The following is a 13839-nucleotide window of genomic DNA, read 5'->3' as shown; positions in this document are numbered from 1 at the left end:
TGCAACATAGGAGAAAAGTAATTTATGGCTCATTTTACTCTGGAAAAAAAATGTACTTCTTATTTGTTTATGTTTGCACATCTATTACATTTTACAAGTTTTCTCCATAGTGCTCCTTTAAGAACAGTATAGTTGAGCAGAGATGTTATAAGTTACCAGTGTGAATTAGATAACCCAAATTAACTTTCTGTTTTTTTGTGAAAACAGATGTATAGAGTTTAAGGTTAAGAAGTTATGCTTACATCAACCCCCAACCAGACATTAGTCTGAACTAGGCACATATGGCCTGTGCCGCTCCTGGGACACATTTCCACCTTCCAGACAACAACTTGTCCACCTTGTCCAAGTCTCCCATCTGGTCTGCCCCATTTGGGGGTGGTAAATGTATGACATTTCCACCCACTGAGTGTGTCCTTGCTGCGCCAACCTATCGCAGGACCTGCCTATCGGCACTGCAACAGGTACAAGGGCGATAGTCCATTTTCATAGGCTTACTCTCTGAAGCCTACAGTTCCGTATCAGGTCTGTTGTATAAGTAGCCTGTCATTGGCTTTTTTTATTGCAGCCATTTCATTGGTAGAAAATTAAATATGGTGTTATGTATTAGAAAACTGTTTGTTGTTTAAGATCAGACTGCCATAGCTTGAGAGAAATTTAAATAGCAAAAACACATCCCCACCACCTCACCCCACCAGGCGATCTTTTCTCAATTACTCCAGGGCAGACTACATTCATTAAAGAGTAACTGTCAGGCTGCAGAAGCTAATTTAAACCTCTATTCTCCTGTGTTAAACAGTTTAGAAGGAAGCCAAAAAGCCATTAGTGAAGATAAAAATCTCAGTTACCTTTGATGTGTGCTTATCATAAAGCTGTTATAGACCCAAGAGGACGCAAGCCGCATACTATACTGCAAAGCATTCTGGGGCCCTCCCCTCGGCTGCTAATGAGACGTTACAGCAGCTTGTAATCAGTCCAGCGCGTAGCACTGATAAATCTCCGGGCAGAGTACACTGCAGGAGTCAGCTATTGTTCCTAGCCACATGGCTCATTAATATTCACTGCACACTGTGTTATTCAGTACGAGCTTTTCTGTGATCAGGAAGCAGGCAGGACATGACGACACATTTGACAGAAAAACATGGAGCCTGCCATGAGCTGTCAGGAGCATCTATCTCTGCATATACTATATACAAATTCTGTGAAATCCAAACGTGGACAGTGAAATGCATATGTAATGTAAGTACAGCCAATCTTTAGCTACTGATATATGTGTTTATTTTCTCTGAGACCTTATACCTAACAGCTCCTCTTTAAGAACATAAGATGGAGTAGTCTTGGCTGTAAATGTAATCACATGACCCCAACTTTTAAACAGTCATCTTTATGATTCATGGTCCAGGTTTCCTGTGATCTCCAGCCTGAAAGAGTTTTAGTAAATTAGGACTAATGTGTAATCCGGAAAAAAATATTTCCATTTCCTTATAAAGAGAGTCTTCCATGATGCAGCTCGCCCGCATCATAATACCTGTCAGACGAGTCTGAGGAACGCTGACGTGGTGACATATAGCAGCCAGAAATATTGTATTTTTTGAAGGACATCAGGAATTTCATATACAGGGCAGATCGGTTGTTTGTAACACCTGTTAATGTTACACAGGGCTATAGCTGTTCTATGACCAAAATGTCCTACAATTAGACAGTTTTACTTTTACCTATTTTAATCCTGGATGTACCATGACAGAATATATCGGTGCTGGTCCTTCTCCTCATTCGTTTCGTCAGCTCCAACTCTTTGTTGTGACCGTACCTACTTTTGCACGCCAGATGTGTCAGTCAATCGCTACTTCTTTCAGCTGTTGCATAGCCATGTTCATAGCTTCACATAGGCAGTCTATCTTAACCTCTGCCTTACTCTTCTTCTTTACTCTCAATTTTCCTAGTATTAGGAAGAGAATTGCAATAATTGGAAGGTTAGTTAGCCTGTATGAAGAAACGGGTTATGTTAGGCAGGGAGGTTAGGGTTGATCATCAAGCAGAGGATTACATTGGATGGGAGGTTAGTGTTAAAGATGTCGCTTCCCTGTTTCATGTTCAAAATCAATAAAACGTTTTTATGATGGAAAAAAAAAAAAAGATGTTGCTTCCCATGATAAATTTCAGAAAGTAAATCTGAGAGAGGAAAAAATTTACAAACACGGACTAAATCATTTAAAAATGAATTTTTGTAAAAACATTTCAATTTTATTCATTATGCTATTTTCACTACAGTTCCTAGGAAGCGATTATACTGGTGGGTAGGGATGCTCACAGATATGCAAATTGTTCTGAGTTGTTGCAAATGCACATTTTTATGCAAATGTATGCAGCTTGAAAATGGACCAATCAACTTAAACCTGGGTTTAAATTGATTGGTCCATTTTCAAATTGCATACATTTGCATAAAAAATTTCATAATTTCGGAACAATTTGCATCATTGATCATCCCTACTGGTGGAGAAGTTAGTGATATTCAGCAGGTGGGGATTACATTAGGCAGGCAGGTTAATACTGTGCTGTAGAGTAGACAGTGCATTAGGATAATGGAAACCGCTGAGGTGCAGATATGAATAGTCACCTTCAAGACACAATACATTTATATTGCACTTTTCTCCTGGTCGGCTCAAAGTGCCAGATCTGCAGCCACTAGGGCGCGCTCTGTAGGCAGTAGCAGTGTTAGGAAGACTTGCCCAAGGTCTATTCTTACTGAGTAGGTTCTGCTTACTGACAGAGGCAACATTCCAACCCTGGTCTCCTGTGTCAGAGGCAGAGCCCTTAAAATGTACCTGAGACGGGGGGATATTAAAAATGTATACATACCTGGGGCTTCCTCCAGCCCCCTCCGGCCTCATCACTCCCTCACCCACATCCTCCGCTGCCTGCAGCCTCTGAAACTGGCCCCGTATGTCATCCAGTTGGGGCCAGTTGGTGTAGGCGCAGTTGGGCTGTGTGCGCTACCCCGTCTCCCTCCCGTCGCCGGGAGCGTTCTGCGACTGTGCCATACTCCTGCCCCCATTGGGATGATCACTCCCTCACACCCGTCCTCCGCTGCCTGCAGCCTCCACAACTGGACCTGGCAAGTTGGCGGAAGTGCAGTTGGGCTTTGCGCGCTCCCTGCGCACAGCCCGAATGCGACTGTGCAGTATGCCCCGGACCGGAGGACTTTCCAGGGCAATCTGCGGAGGCTGTAGGCAGCAGAAGACGGCGGCGTGTGAGCGATCAGGCCGGAGGGGGCTGGAGGAAGCCCCAGGTATGTATCAATTTTTTATATCTCCCATCTCAGGTTTACTTTAACCAGCCCACATTTGTGTGTGTGTGAGCATGTTGCGTTATGTAAGACTGTTAACTTAGCAGCTACGCCACTGGATAAAATTAACAGCCAATGTGCTGAAGGTTTGCTGAGATGTGTCGTTGCTACAAATTTCCACTTGCGTGACACATTCTTATCAATGAAAACTCTTTGTTTCCCAGAAGCCTTAGCAACTATGGTCGTGTCCTTCTAGGCATGTCCTCAGCAGTCAGTCATTGTTGTGGATGGCATTCTTTCTTAGCTACAGAGTAACGACATATTAAAACCGCTGGGAAACTTTGCATACCATTTAGTGAAAGATTATTTGGCTAATCATTCCTGCCGACTTATTCTTCCCAGACAAGGAAATGTGTAAGCTTATAGTAGCCGTTAAGCCTTCCAAGGAAAGCAGTTGTTGAAAACACCCATTTAATGGCACAGATTAACAGTATTGCATGTCGCAGCTGAAACTGGATGAGGCCTGTCAGTTTCATTTCATGTCTGGGTATGAGCCAGGCTCATGTGACTAGGCCTGGACAGCCTTCCTGAAAACCAGTTATTAACGCAGAGGCTCCCATTGTCTTGTTACTAGCTTAGCAGTGTCCTTCCCTGTCGTGACAAACAGCTGTATTATTATTATTTTCAGAGATTCCATGGATTGGGAGTCCCAAAGTGATGAGATAATTTTTGGCATCAGTCTTTTTTTTTTCATAAAAACCGGTCTACTGTTTCCATGAGATTTTTTTTTTACAATACGGGTGCCATGGTAACAGCAGACTTGCACCAAACTGATATAATATGCAGCATCTATTAATATTATTATTATTTACATAGTGCTGGCATCTTCCACAGGTTTTACAGAGTACATAGCCATGTCACTGACTGTCCTCAGAGTAGCTCATAGTCATGTCACTAACTGTTCTCAGAGAAGCTCATAGTCATGTCACTGACTGTCCTCAGAGGAGCTTCTAGTCATGTCACTGACTGTCCTCAGAGGAGCTTATGGTCATTTCACTGACTGTCCTCCGAGGAGCTTATAGCCATGTCACTGACTGTCCTCAGAGGAGCTCATAATCATATCAATGACTGTCCTTAGAGAAGCTTATAGTCATGAAACTGACTGTCCTCAGAGGAGCTCATAGTCATGTCACTGACTGTCCTTAGAGAAGCTCATAATCATGTCACTGACTGTCCTCAAAGGAGCTCATAGTCATGTCACTGACTGTCCTCAGAGGAGCTCATAGTCATGTCACTGACTGTCCTTATGCTGGGTACACACGGTGCGTTCCCGCACTCGATGCCCCACTCGATTCCCAGCCGCTCGATTATTTCTGAGCATTTCTGATCGAGTTTCGATAATTGTTTAGATGATACTCATGTAAAGTATGCCGAATCGACCTAATGATCCATCGAAACGCGCATCGGACATGTCGGAAATAATCAAGCGGACGGGAATCAAGCGGGGAATCGAGTGCGAGAATGCACCGTGTGTACCCAGCATTAGAGGAGCTCATAGTCATGTCACTGACAGTTCTCAGAGGATCTTATAGACATGTCACTGACTGTCCTCAGAGGAGCTCACAATCTAATCCTACTATAGGCATATGCCCATTGTAGTCTAGAACCAAAATTTAGGGTCAAGCCAATTAATTTATTTGTATGCTTTTGGAATGTGGGGAAAAAACAGAGTGCCTGGAGGAAACCCACGCAGACACACAGAGAACATACAAATTCCCTGCAGATAGTCAGCAAAGCAGGTCGAGATTGCTATCCACTATGCCATCTTGCTGCCCACTATGCCACTGCTGTCTATGCAGCAATGTCCAGGAAACCTAGCGTAAACCTGCAGAAACTGCATGATCAGACATCAGCTTCTCTAAAAACTGCATGTGAAAATGAGATAAGCGATATACTACTTCATTCATTTACAGATTTAAACTCTTACTGTAAAAACAGAGCTTGCTTCATTTTCCCAAACACCTATTTGTCTTTTTTTTCTTGTAATGGGTTAATAATAATAAAAATATCCCTTTAAATCACCAATCCAGAAACTCAGAATCTTAGTTCACTTTAACTTTTTTTTTTTAGCATGTAGCCAGCCTAGCGCTAGCTACATGCTTCCCCCCTCCCTGCGGCGTCCCCCCGTACCGTCTGATCGCCGCCGGCACGCTTGCCCATAAGGAAATCCCGTTCTGAACGGGATTTTCTTGAGGGCTTCCCCGAACGGAGTGATGTCATTGCGGGGCTGTATTGCGGCGGATTGGCGGTGAGCGGCGGCGATCAGACCAAACACGCAGCTAGCAAAGTGCTAGCTGCGCGTTTGAAAAAAATTATGCAAATCGGCCCAGCAGGGCCTGAGAAATCCTCCGCAGCGGCTAAGGAGGTTAATTTCATATTATGCTGTACAATGAGCTGAACAGTTGACTTGGAACAATGGTGCAGATTGAGAAGAGAAGGGGACAAAGGACAGAGCCTTGGGGTACCTCATAAAGAAGGAGTCACAGGTGAGGGTTTTGTAGTGTGAAACACTAAGACAGGGGTCCCACTTATTAGGAGTCATGTCCCAATTGTAGTTTTCTGAAATCATAATCACAGTACATCTAATCTATTTCAATGGCATTTTTTGTGCGTTTGTATGCAATTTGTGTTTTTAAGGTTTTTTCTACGTTTTAAATTCGTCAGTAGGACTGCTTTTTTGTGTGTGCAATTCCCGTTTTAACATCAGGGAAAAATGAAAAAATTGCAGAAAACATTTGCACGACACATCGCATGCAAATTTGAAGTTAATTAAATACATTTTCATGTAAATTAACTTCATTTTACCTTCACAGAAAAAAGTTGCAAAATAAAAATCGCACAAGCGCATACATTAAATCTAATGAAAATGACTCACAAAATGTCAAACACAGATTTGAGCATGAGGGAAATCGCATAGAGAAAACGGAATGACAATTGTGAAAAAATAAAAGCTCAAAGTTGTTCCAAAGCGGTAGGAGGAGAGCCAAGAGAATGAAAGAGCCAGGATAACTTTAGGCCTCTTTCACAGTGCGACGTTAAAGTGGCACGTTACAACAACATGTAACGCACAATAACTTACAGCAATGAAAAATCAATGGGCTGTTCACAGTGCAGACGCTGCGTTGGTGTCTAACGCTGCATGTTAAATGAAAGTGCTGCATGCTATGCGTTATGCACGTTTTTAGCTGCGTTAGACTGTTTGCACATGCTCAGTAATGTTTTCTTTTTTTTTTTAACGCATGTGCCGTTTTCGTTCTATCACTGTGCGACGAAAACGGCACACCAAACGCAGGGCTAAATAACGTCCAAGTTATAAGTCTTTCAATGCGTTGCATTAGGGGCCCCTAATGCGACCTTAACGTTGCATCAAACGCAACGTCTTACTGTGTAAGGTGCCTAAAGGATTACTGTAGAGGGCAAAGGGGAAAAAGAGTTGAACTTACTTGGGGCTTCTAATTGTCCCCCGCAGACGTCCTCTGTCTGCGCAGCCACTCGCCGATGGTCTGGTCCCACGCCGCAAGTACAACTCCGAAATTTGCCACTGCACCTGCGCGGCCTTCTTCTCGTTCCCACTGACTTCACGGATGTCAACGGGAGTGAAAAGAAGGCCGCGCAAGCGCAGTAAGGTGGAGTGGTTTTGTGACTTTAAATTCCAGAGAATCGGAGATTGGCTGCGTGGGCACAGGATGTCTGTGGGGGACTATTAGAAGCCCCAGGTAAGTTCAACTCTTTTTCTACTTTGTCCCTTACAGTATTCCTATAAAGGACCACTCCAGCAAAAAAAGTAAGCAGCTACAATCTGACAGGTTTTGGTTAGTCCATCTCTTCATGGAGGATTTTCTTTTGTTTTCAAAAGGATTTCCCGAGGGGCAGTTGCTAAATCTAACTAGTGTGCAAGTGAGTAGGGAGTAAACCGCTGTTCAGGAAATGTTTTTGAAAACAAAGAAAATTCTGACAACCCCCCATGAGGAGATGGACTAGCCCAAATCCTGTCAGTTCTGTCAGATTGTAACTGCTTACTTTTTTCACTGGAGTCGTCCTTTAAAAAGGACATCATCGGCAGTAATAGCATGTCAAATTGGAGTCACTTCAGAAAGAATGAGAAAGGAACAGTGGCCTTTAGACTTTGCAGTTATTACCTTTCATCATTTTACTGTAGTTCCTATTTAAAAACAATTAATAGCAATAAGGTAAGCTGTTGCGCTGAACCTCCACCTCTAATACCAACACTGAGTCACTAAAGCAGAATGTGTACGCAGATCAGCTGATCTGACTTTCCGGATCCCATTGGCTGCATGCTTAGTGCAAGTATGTAAGAAATTACAGGAACAATGCGACAGCATACAATGGTGTCTGTCTTCGCCCTGAGACTGTGCCCAATTTATGGTGTGACTCTAATCAACAAAGTGCCTACCTTCGCCTTGACTGTGCCCAATTTGTGGTATGACCTATTCAAGAACGTGTCTGCCCTCACCCTGACTGTGCCCAATTTGTGGTATGACCTATTCAAGAACGTGTCTGCCCTCGCTCTGAGACTGTGCCCAATTTGTGGTATGACCTATTCAAGAACGTGTCTACCCTCGCTCTAACTGTGCCCAATTTATGGTATAACCTATTCAAGAACGTGTCTGCCCTCGCTCTAACTGTGCCCAAATTATGGTATGACCTATTCAAGAACGTGTCTGCCCTCGCTCTGACTGTGCCCAATTTATGGTATGACCTATTCAAGAACGTGTCTGCCCTCACTCTGACTGTGCCCAATTTATGGTATGACCTATTCAAAAATGTGTCTGCCCTCGCTCTGACTGTGCCCAATTTATGGTATGACCTATTCAAGGACGTGTCTGCCCTCACCCTGACTGTGCCCAATTTGTAGTATGACCTATTCAAGAACGTGTCTGCCCTCACCCTGACTGTGCCCAATTTATGGTATGACCTATTCAAGAACGTGTCTGCCCTCCCTCTGACTGTGCCCAATTTATGGTATGACCTATTCAAGAACGTGTCTACCCTCGCTCTGACTGTGCCCAATTTATGATATGACCTATTCAAGAATGTGTCTACCCTCGCTCTGACTGTGCCCAATTTATGGTATGACCTATTCAAGAACGTGTCTGCCCTCGCTCTGACTGTGCCCAATTTATGGTATGACCTATTCAAGAACGTGTCTGCCCTCAACCTGACTGTGCCCAATTTATGGTATGACCTATTCAAGAACGTGTCTGCCCTCGCCCTGACTGTGCCCAATTTATGGTATGACCTATTCGCCCTGACTGTCCCCAATTTATGGTATGACCTATTCAAGAACGTGTCTGCCCTCGCCCTGACTGTGCCCAATTTATGGTATGACCTATTCAAGAACATGTCTGCCCTCACCCTGACTGTGCCCAATTTGTGGTATGACTAATAATGATCGTAATCTGCTAATTACATTTATGATTTAGATATTCAATTGATTTTGTTGAATCCATTTCGTAATTTCACATAATTTTTGCACAATTTTGTGTCAACTTTTTTTATTTCCAATTCTTAAAATCGATTTTCTCAAAAACTACAAGGTCTTGTATATCAGAGTAGAACATCAGTGATTAGGTATTGTCGGAAATGCAGATTTCTGATTCCGCAGACACGATTTACGCCTATGCTGATTACCGTCCCTGTGGATTTCCGATTTCTGTTTTGTGATTTCCGAGTAGTCTTTTTTTGGTCATTTCCTGCATTCCCTTATTGGGCCAGTGCTTCCAAGTTCTGCAGGTTCCATTAAGCCCTCTAAAAATGCTAATGGTTTTGATTTTCTGTAATGTTACCAGGTATCTTGTTAAAGTGGACCCAAATTAAAAATACAAGATTTCAGAAATAAAATCTATTTTCTAAATTATAATAATAAATAGCAGCCTTTTTTCAGCTGCATGATGACAAATATAAAATATTTTACATTTATTGGAGGAACCCCTCCCTTCCTTTCATATTGCCGGGACAGAATCCGGCAGACTGGTGGAGTAGGTGGTGTCCAGCAAAGGAGGAGTTGCTAATGGCAGCCACCTGTATAACCCTAGTTATGAAAAGAGAAGGGTGAAAAGCATGGACTGAAATGCTCATAGGCTTGAAGGAGTGTTTATTTATCTTTGTGTGTGTCAGAGTGGTGCAACTAAATATTTTTAATAAAAAAAAATGTTTGGTTTGGATCCGCTTTAAGCCCTTAAATCATATATATAATTATCCTGGAATTTCTAAAGATTAAAGTCATTATTCTTTTTCATCCTTATTTTTTTCCTGGTTAATATTACTTCTGCAGTAGAATGTTTTGCACAAAAATTGCTTTTACATTACACAGTTTGTCAGAGTCTCGAATATTTGCCAGATTATCAGCTTTAGACATGGTCAATGAGATACCAATAATTCTAAAATGATTAAAATATAAAAATGAATATCTTTCTCAGGGGCATAACAATAGACCCTGCAAGGGATGCAGCCACAGGGTGGCTCAGAAGCCGCAGGGGGGCCCGTGGGGGGAGAAGTTTCTTTTCCCTGTCCTAAGAGACTGACAACTAAGGACACGGAGAGAAAAAACATTCTGCTCTCTGCATATTTTCACTAATTACTGCATCTGCTCAGCCACTGATAAGGAATCATACAAAGTTTTCAAAGTTTTGCAGACAAAGATTTGTAGATAGTGCCTATTTAGTGTTCAGCAGGGTCTTGTTACAGCTTTGATCTACCCCTACTCCCTGCCTCTCTACCCCTTTGCAAATGCTTTGTACTGTAGTGATGCTTGAGGAGTCTGAGCATGGAGAAAAAAAAAGCTTTTTGCTCTCTGCACAATTGCTCTATTGACTGCATCTGTTCAGTCACTGATAAAGAATCATACAAAGTTTTGCAGACAAAGATTTGTAGATAGACCCTATTTAGTGTTCAGCAGGGTCTTGTTACAGCGTTGATCTACCCCTACTCCCAGCCCCTCTACCCCTTTGCAAATGCTTTGTAATGTAGTGATGCTTGAGGAGTCTGAGCATGGAGAAAAAAAAAAAGCTTTTTGCTCTCTGCACAATTGTTCTATTGACTGCATCTGTTCAGCCACTGAAAGAATCATACAAAGTTTTGTGGACAAAGATTTGTAGACAGTCCCTATTCGGTGTGCAGCAGGCTCTTGTGTGAAGCGCCCTGTCCCCAACCTTTCGATCCACTCCCCAAGTGCTGTGTAGTGTAGTGATGCTGGAGATGGGTAGAGTGAATGTAATAAGCTGAGGCTGGGATCACACTCATCTGTCGGTTTTCTGTATGTGTTTTCTGCACACCACATGTGTAAACAAATGCACGTTTTATCACAGAAACGAATGCAATTGATAGAGAAAATGCCTGCAGTCTGTTTTTTCTGCATGGGGAAAACACATTCAAGTGTGCACTAGCCAATTGAATAACATTGGTTCTTAGTTTATCTGTGCAGAAAGCGATGAGAAGGGCCTCGATCCAACGTTTCGTAGGGGGGCCCAGTGATTTCTAGTTACGTACCTGATCCTTCTAATCCATTTCCATGTCTTAAAGTGTTTGGTTCACTACAATAATCTCAGACTCTCAGTATGCCATTATTTCACCTATCTTGTGTGCTGATCCCAGTAACATCTAACAACCGCAAGCATCAAATGATTTCTCTTTAAAAATTGGGTTTTGAGGCACCAAAGTCTTTTGTGTTGTCTGCAGACAGTTTGGCCTCCGGGTTTTCTGATGTGCGCATTGCTTTATAATGAGTTACTGGTAGGATGTCAATCTTTTTAATAGCTCAGAATTTGAAATATGCATTTTTCTTTGTAATACAAATACCTCTCAAGCTTCTAATGCAGGTGTTTCTTCAGGTAACCCAACACAAAATCAACACAAAGAAAGCCGTAAAAAAATGTTACTACAACCACACACACTTCGTGTGAGGGCTCATTTCCACTATCGCGAATTCGCATGCGTTTTTCGCATGCAAATTCGCATAGCAATACAAGTGAATGGGACTGTTTCCACTTGTCAGGATTCCTTTGCGTTTTTCTGTGCAGAAAAAATTCGCATGGCAGAGCCATCAGAATTCGCATATCGCATACCGCTATGCGAATCGCATACAATGCATTTAATAGGAAATTCGCATGAGGTTTGGGTATGCGAATTTTCATGCGAATTTTCATGCGAATTCGCACAGAAACAATGGAAAAGCACACCAGCACTGCCATGGTTAAATTCGCATACATCGTCATCCATGCGAATTCGCGTGCGAATACGCATGAAAATTCGCATGGACCCGCATGCGAATTTCGCATCCGCATGCGAATTTTTACCGCGGCGATTCGCACCGCACAAGTGGAAATGCAGCCTGAGTGAGTCATTCCAGTGCCAGAATTACCATTATATTGTTTTGTTACTCCAGTTAGTGAGGTGAATATATGTTCTTGAGCACTCTCAAATAGCAATAACCCCATCAAAACTGTCACAAGGGCTCGTCAATTAAATAGCACTTTTCCCTTTTCCAAAAAGTGAATTGGATTGGGCCCTTTCAGGACCCGTCCAAATGAAGAAAACCGTTTGGCTACATTTCCACTAGTTCGGTGTGATTCTGTTGCGGAAAACGCGTAAACGAATTTGCATGCGGATGCAAATTCGTATGCATTTGTATGCAAATTTCAATGTGAAATCGCATATTTTTGTAAGTATGCGACATTAACTATGTCAATGTCGGTGTGCTTTTACATTGATTTTTTACATGAAACCGTTCGGGTATTTGCATGGAAAATGCATGCGATTTTCCTATTATTTACATTATATGTGAAACGCACACTATGCTTGCGGTGTGCGAATTCTGATGGCTCTGCTGTGCAGATTTTTTCTGCACAGCCCAGTGTCTGGAACCGGCCCCGCGGCACGTCTGCAGATCCAGTTCCCGACTGCGGGTTTGACCAGATCAAGCAGGGAGCAGCCTTATTCAAGCTACAACAAGGCTGTCGCCCCTCAAAGCACTTCTCACTGCCACCACTAGCTGCTGCTAGACACTTCAATGATTCCCACTCTGCTGTCGAGTGATCTGCACGCAGTCCATGTTTTCGTAGTTGGGTCAGCTTTGCGCTTAAGCCAAACACAGGAACGCCACACACACAATACAATCATACAGTAGCAAGGCACAATCAGGCACTGAACTTGTAATGTAAATAACACTGCAGTCTCTTTCTAGGCTATGAGCGTTGGCTTAGTACAGCAGAAGTCAAACTTAAATAAATATTTAATATTCCAAAAAGTGGAACGGAGCAGACAAGAATATATACAAAAAGATTTACAAAGCAAAGTAAAAATCACAACGATACACAATAAGACAGTTTGCATAAAAATAAATGGGGATAAACGTTACCAGCATATAGATCTGAGCGTTGTTGCGAGGAGAACGCAGTTCTGGTCAGACCAGGATAGCCCTAGCGTCTTGCTGTCTCCAAAGAACTACAACTCTAAATCTTCCTAGCTGAGGTTTTTTAGCCAGATTTGTGGCCCGGGGCCACCTAAATGTCCAGATCCAGGAATAATCCAATTTTCTCAGGTGTGACAGCACATCCTTGCTGAGTTTCCTGTTAGCCTTTGAAGTTTGCAGAGATTTCCCATCTCCCCATAGATCTAATTTCCACAAGTAAAATTTTAGTCTAGCACACACATCAAAAAGACTTTTTGAGTAAGGCTTCCTGGCTTCTTCAACATTCCAGCAGGCTGTCATATGTAAATTTCTGGCTCAGGCTGGTGTGATCTGCAGCCAGTCCAGGTGACAATAGTACACATCTGAGACAGTATTTTACAGCAAATCAAAGGTGGGGACATGACTGATATTGGCCTAATTAGCCATTTCCTTGTCAGAAGCTAGCAAACTAATTTAGCATTCCCTGCTCTACTATTCACAAGTGTTCACCCTTCAGATGCAAATGTACTATATACTGGTCTACAGAAGATCTAATTAGCAGCTTCCAACTTCCAGAGGAACTGAATACAGACATAAAGTACTTCATACTGTCATACAGACAATCACAGCTTCCCCCAAAGCCAGACTGGCTTCAGCAGACATACACATATGATACAGTCAGAAAAGTGAGTATTTAAATTTAAAGAAAAATAGGCATTTTTATTAAAAATATAATACAAAAAAAAAATAAACAAAAAAACCCAAACATAGCAGCAGCGATCAGAAGCCACCAACAGAAAGGTCTGTTGGTGGCACGAAAAGGGGACAAAATACATGTGTGTGCTAAGTGTTATGGCTCTGCAGCAAGCTTTTAAAGCTGCAGAGCCCTGAATTGTCAAATATAGCCTGGTCACTAGGGTGGTGTAAGCCTGCGGTCCTCAAGTGGTTAGGGAAAAAAATTTATTTGCTACAACTGATACAAATCCTGCAATAAATCTGCAGTGTGTCTACGTCCTGCTTTCATGGAAGCAGACATAGGGTTAACATCCTGTGTTTACAAATTATCTGCTGCGTTGAGGCAGCCAGC

General features: G+C 42.5%; 1 protein-coding gene and 1 long non-coding RNA gene across 4 annotated transcripts in view; one reads left to right on the top strand and one right to left on the bottom strand.

Moving 5' to 3' along the window:
- Window positions 1–13839, top strand: part of LOC137571282 (adhesion G protein-coupled receptor F5-like) — a 299361-nt gene that overhangs the window by 129221 nt on the left and 156301 nt on the right. The gene's annotated exons all lie outside the window — the stretch shown is intronic.
- LOC137571283 (uncharacterized) overlaps window positions 1717–13839 on the bottom strand; it is a 44115-nt gene continuing 31992 nt past the window's right edge. The window contains exon 3 of the long non-coding RNA XR_011031324.1: window positions 1717–1936. This is a non-coding gene — a long non-coding RNA (uncharacterized lncRNA). The remainder of the gene's footprint in view (window positions 1937–13839) is intronic.

Source organism: Hyperolius riggenbachi, chromosome 4, assembly GCF_040937935.1.
Source record: "Hyperolius riggenbachi isolate aHypRig1 chromosome 4, aHypRig1.pri, whole genome shotgun sequence".
Lineage (NCBI taxonomy): Eukaryota > Metazoa > Chordata > Amphibia > Anura > Hyperoliidae > Hyperolius > Hyperolius riggenbachi.
The sequence above is the reverse complement of the archived record's forward strand: the minus strand, read 5'-3'. Positions and strand labels throughout refer to the sequence as shown.